This window comes from Palaemon carinicauda, chromosome 3 (genome assembly GCF_036898095.1).
Source record: "Palaemon carinicauda isolate YSFRI2023 chromosome 3, ASM3689809v2, whole genome shotgun sequence".
Taxonomy (NCBI): Eukaryota; Metazoa; Arthropoda; class Malacostraca; order Decapoda; family Palaemonidae; genus Palaemon; species Palaemon carinicauda.
Window position 1 is genome coordinate 28,250,319 of NC_090727.1, and position 5,770 is coordinate 28,256,088.

At 38.2% G+C, this 5,770-nt stretch overlaps 1 pseudogene; it reads right to left on the minus strand.

Moving 5' to 3' along the window:
- Window positions 1–180: 180 nt before the first annotated feature.
- LOC137631128 (protein FAM200C-like) lies at window positions 181–1,955 on the minus strand (annotated as a pseudogene).
- Between the last annotated feature and the right edge of the window lie 3,815 nt (window positions 1,956–5,770).

The window sequence follows — 5,770 nt, forward strand, 5'->3', positions numbered from 1 at the left end:
ATCCAATATAAATACAATACAAATATATGAAAAGGATTAGTGATACAAACCTTGCTGAGAAATTATTAGATTTTCAATTACAGAAGAAAGGTACTTTTTTTATTTCAATGGAAAAGTGTCAATTTGTAGGATACAATGAATGATTTTGAGTTTTACTACATAGTGCACACCAACACATTTTTAGTGGCTCTTTTGTTGTTGTTTCTCATTATTGATATTGTTCAAACGAGGTTCTTTCTTTGAAAGTGCCAGATGCATGTCATCACTTGCATCCAAACGGTTTCTGGCTTTTGTTTTGATGTGTAGGAGCGTTAAAAAACCTGCCTCATCACATAAGTATGTGGTTGCAAATGGCAAGAGGACCTCCAAAGCTCTCCTCGCTAACTGTGGGAATGCTTGGAGTTGTGCACACCAAAACATATCCAGTTGGATTTTTTCAAACTCCATTCGGATTCTGTCATTGGTCTGCAACTCCACAAGATCATCTTTCATGATATCATTATCATCCTTGGAATCAAGGTTGAAAAGAAATGGATCCCGTATCCATCTTTGTGCCACAGAACCTTCTTCAGGGTGAAAATACCCTTGGAAGGACTGAATCAGTTCTTGCAAATGTTCTTTTACTTTACTCAGGATGGGCAGCTCTTCTTCAGCACTAGCAGCCTCATCAAGAGAAGGGAAGTTTGCAAAATTTCCACTTTCAATGCGCTTTATCCACATTGGAAGTTTCTTGGTGAGGGCAGATAACTTTTCTCTGGCAGTTATCATATTCATCGCTGTTCCTTGCATAGAGACATTCAGTTCATTGAGGTGCATGAATACATCTGCCAGATATGCCAGACACAAAATGAACTCCCTGTTTTCAAAATGGTCAGCAACTTCACTGCCTTGATTTCTAAGAAATTGCATGATTTCTTCATGAAGTTCAAATACACGTGTAAGTACCCTGCCACGGGAAAGCCACCTCACTTCTGTGTGGTAAAGAACACTGTGCTCAGCTCCAATTTCTTCACAAAAAGATGCAAAAAGACGTTGAATCACTGCCCGTCCTCTGATGAAATTTACAGCACGCACAACAATTGATAAAACAGTCTTCAATTTTTCTGGCAGCGTCTTTGTAGCAAGTGCATGACGATGTAACACACAGTGAGTGACAGTTACATGGGGAACCTTTTTTTTCACTAGGGTAGCAAAGCCTGATTTATTTCCAAGCATGACAGGGGCTCCATCAGTGCAAATTGAACCACGCATGTTGAGAGTCATTTCATGTTTCAAGAAGAACTCTTTCACAAGACTGAAAACATCAGTTGCTTTTGCAGTAGTTTTCAGAGGTTTACAAAATAAGAATTCTTCCACCACTTCTTTCTCCTTCACATACCGAACAAATCCCATCAACTGGCTGCAAAAACTAACGTCAGTTGACTCGTCCAGCTGAATACTCACTGACAGGACTAGCTTTCAGGTCTGTTATCACCTGCTGCAAGACATCTTGACTCATATCAGGAATCCTTGAATGAATAATGTCATTTGACAGAGGTATCTGTTTAAGCTTCTTTTCAGCTTCTGTCCCTAACACTATTTTTGCCATTTCTAATGCACAAGGTTTAAGAAGCTCCTGTGCGATAGTGTGAGCTTTTTTCTTCTTTGCACACAAAAGGGCAACTTCATAAGATGCTTGCAACAAAGGTTTCTCAACTGGCACAAAACCTAGCTTTGACAGGGTACCACTACGATCAAATCGTTCCCACTTGATCTTCAAGCTGTTTAAGTCATGTCCAGCATCTGTGCCTCCATGCCGATTGTTGAAGTGTTCACTGAGTCTTGATGGTTGGAGATTTGCATTTGCGAAGACTGCTGCAGAGGATGCACTGTGGTCGTTGAGTTCCATCTGCCTCAGTCATACAGGTAAAACCATAACAAATGTAGTCGTCGTTCCACTTGCGTTTCTTAGACATAGTTACTAGATCTTGATCACACCGATACTACCTGGAAAGATGCAGGGCTGGATGTTATAACCGTTACATGTTACAATTGATATAAAATAACGTATCACCACCAACACAATACACAGTTCACCCAGGGATGGCTGGAAGTGTATGTTATTGTGGGAGGGTAAGGCATTTCTTTTTTTTTACTAACTAAGACCATTTTTTTACCAACTAAGACCATTTTTTTACCAACTCAGGACAGTTTGACCTTCTCAGGACATTTTTTTTTTTACCAACTCAAGGGATTGTTTTGATCAACTCAGGCCATTGTTTGACCAGTCCAGGTCATTTATTTACCAAAGGAATTTTTTTACCAGTTCAAGCCATATTTTGACGAACTCAAGCCACGCTTTGACCAACACATACCAGTTTTTGTCCAAGTCAGACCATTTTTTGACCAACTCATCCCCAACCCCTCACCCTGGTCGAGCCATCCCTAAGTCCACTATATTCCTCCTCGTGCACATAACAGTACCTTCAAAATTATATATCTTTTATCAATTATACATCTATTCTTGACAATATTAGAGTTATACCACACTAAAAAACATATTGTGACAAATAAAATGATAATCCAAAAATTACATTTCACAAATAAAAAATGACACTCACCAGTAATTCACCTCAATACTATCAACAACTCAAACACAAACAAAATGCAGACCCAATCCACACTATTCACATTGACTCAACTACACACAGCACAGTGCACATGCAGCATGTTTCAGAGTCAGGAACAACGCGAACACGAACCGTACGAGACATCAAGAAAACTCAACTACACACAGCACAGTGCACATGCAGCATGTTTCAGAGTCAGGAACAACGCGAACACGAACCGTACGAGACATCAAGAAAACTCAACTACACACAGCACAGTGCACATGCAGCATGTTTCAGAGTCAGGAACAACGCGAACACGAACCGTACGAGACATCAAGAAAACTCAACTACACACAGCACAGTGCACATGCAGCATGTTTCAGATTCAAGAATAACGCGAACATAAACCATACGAGACATCAAGAAAACGTATATGAAACCATAGAAAACCTAAGAAAATTGTTTACAGCACTAACTTAAAAAAAAAATAATTTAGACAATTATAGTAAGAGAAATATTTGGAAAATACATGTTTTGCTTTCTCGTGGTAAATATACAGTAGCTACCATTGCACTGGCTATCATATCTCGTACCCCCAGGCTTAAGGTCTCGTACCCCTTGGGGGTACAGGTACCCCAGGTTAAGAACCACTGGCCCATTCGACTCTGGGTGATATATTTATTTATTTTCTTTATGCTGCGGAATTCACACAATGAGGTAAGAAAGTGATTATTAAATTCACCACCCGAGTCTGAGATTATCATGTGTGGAATTCCATGTTTACAAATGTAACACTCGTAAAACTTCCTAGCGCATTCAATCGCAGTTTTAGTTTTAAGCGCTATTAGTTCTGTATAACGAGTTAAAGCATCTATAATTACTAAGAGGTGCTTATTTCCTCTGTCTGACTCGTAAAATCCTGTTAACAAATCTAAATGTATTCTTTCAAAGGGTTGATTGGGCACAGGATAAGCCCCTAGGCTGACAGGTGTTTTTGTATGCCCTTTGTTTTCCTGACATGTGCGACAATTAGCTATGTGTCTTTTTATATCTGTAAGCATCGTATGCCAATAAAACAATGATTTGGCTTTCTGTGACATTAATGAGAACCCCGGGTGTCCATGTAATGGATTTGAATGCAACCAATTCAGGACAGTGGAAATAAGTGAGATTGGTACTACTACCTGGTCGTTAGTTACATGTGGTGTATTGCGGGTTTTCCTTGTCACAGTCCTACACAGAATATTATCTTTGATTATATAATTCTGCTGCTTATACTTTATATATCCCTTTTCCTTATGATTGCCTTTCAAAACATTTATAATTGTGTCTATTTTCTGACCTTTTCTTTGCTCAGTCTGTAACAATTCAGCGCTCCAGCCTAAATCTTCTTGTTCAGATATCGTTTTAACAATAGGCATGGATGTTGATATATCTATTAATTCAGCTAAAGGCTCCGTACAAGATGACACGGGGTTGCGTGATAATGCATCCGCAATGATATTTGCTTTCCCAGGTAAATACCCGATTCTTGCGCCAAAATCTTGAATGATCAAATGCCACCGAGTTCGTTTAGGGCTATGGTTGAAGCCTTTAAAGAACTCTGTTAGTGGTTTATGGTCAGTAAGAACCTTAATGGGATAACCGTAAATTATGAACTTTAAATGCACTAGTGAATTAACAATAGCTAGCCCTTCCTTGTCTATTACTGCATACTTACTTTCGGAAGTTCTCAATTTTCGAGAATAGAAAGCTATCGGGAAAAATTGTTTATCATATTGCTGAAGCAATACCCCTCCTACTCCTAAGTCTGAGGCGTCTGTTGCAATGAAGAATTCCTTACCGAAGTCAGGAAATTTTAAGATAGGAGAACTACACAGTTCATCTTTCAAGGTATTAAACGCCTGTTGATGTTGCTCAGACCATATGAAATCTACGCCCTTCTTCATAAGATCAGTTAAAGGAGCGGCTATTATTGAATAGTTGCGTATAAAACGCCTGTAATATCCACTACAACCCAGAAATTGCTGTATTCCCTTGACATTAGTAGGTATGGGAAAATTACGTATAGCCAACACCTTATCATGGACTACTTTAAGACCTTGGCTTGACACCATGAAACCCAAATATATTAACTCTGTTTTGAAAAATTCACACTTACTAATCTTTACCCTTAAGTTATGTTGTCTTAATCTCTGTAGTACTAGTTCTCACTTACGTAGATGTTCTTCTAAGGTGTTGGAAAAGATTACAAGATCATCCATATAGGCATGCAATATATCCCCTAACAAGTCTCCAAACACTATGTTAATCATTCTTGTAAATGTTATAGCAGCACAACGTAAACCAAAAGGCATCCGTAAAAATTCATAATGTCCCCTGGCTGTGCTGAAGGCTGTGTATGGGATACTATCTTCTTCTAATGATATCTGGTGAAAGCCTTTAAGTAAGTCCAAACTGGTAAAATATTTATTCTGACCTAACAAAGACAAAATATCGTTAGTACATGGCACTGGGAATCGATCAGGGATCGTCTCCTCGTTTAGACGACGGAAGTCGACGCAGATACGCCATGTTCGATCTTTTTTCGGTACAACTATTAAAGGAAAATTATAAGGGCTGTTTGATTTCCTAATGAATCCTTCTTCTAGCATTTTACCTACTTCATCATTTATTTCATTCTGGAATTTCATAGGGAGTCTGTACGAGGGTACATAGATAATTTTCTGCTTGTCCTTTAACCTTATTTGATGCTCGATCACATCTGTTTTTCCTAAGGATCCATCCGTAGTGGAAAAAACATCATGATATTTAGTTAAAAGTCCAAAAATTTTCTGCTGAATTTCTTCGTCTTTAATGTCTTTATTGATTTTATTTTTAATAGACCGCAAAAGGGATTCATCCGCAACTGATTGAGAGTAATTGATCTCAGCAACGGTAAGAATACGATGTTTATAAACTTCTACATCCAAGATATGTTGATTTTTGTGAATTACTAAAGTGTTATTTAAATGATTACAGACTTCAATATTACATTGTTGATGTGAGCCTACTGTATAAATAGCTTGTGTGACAGACAATCCGTTAGTTTTCAAAGTGTCGGAAAGGATTAATATTTCAGATCCCGGTAATGTTTTCTTTATTTGCACTATTAAATTCGAAGGTACGTTTGGCTCGAT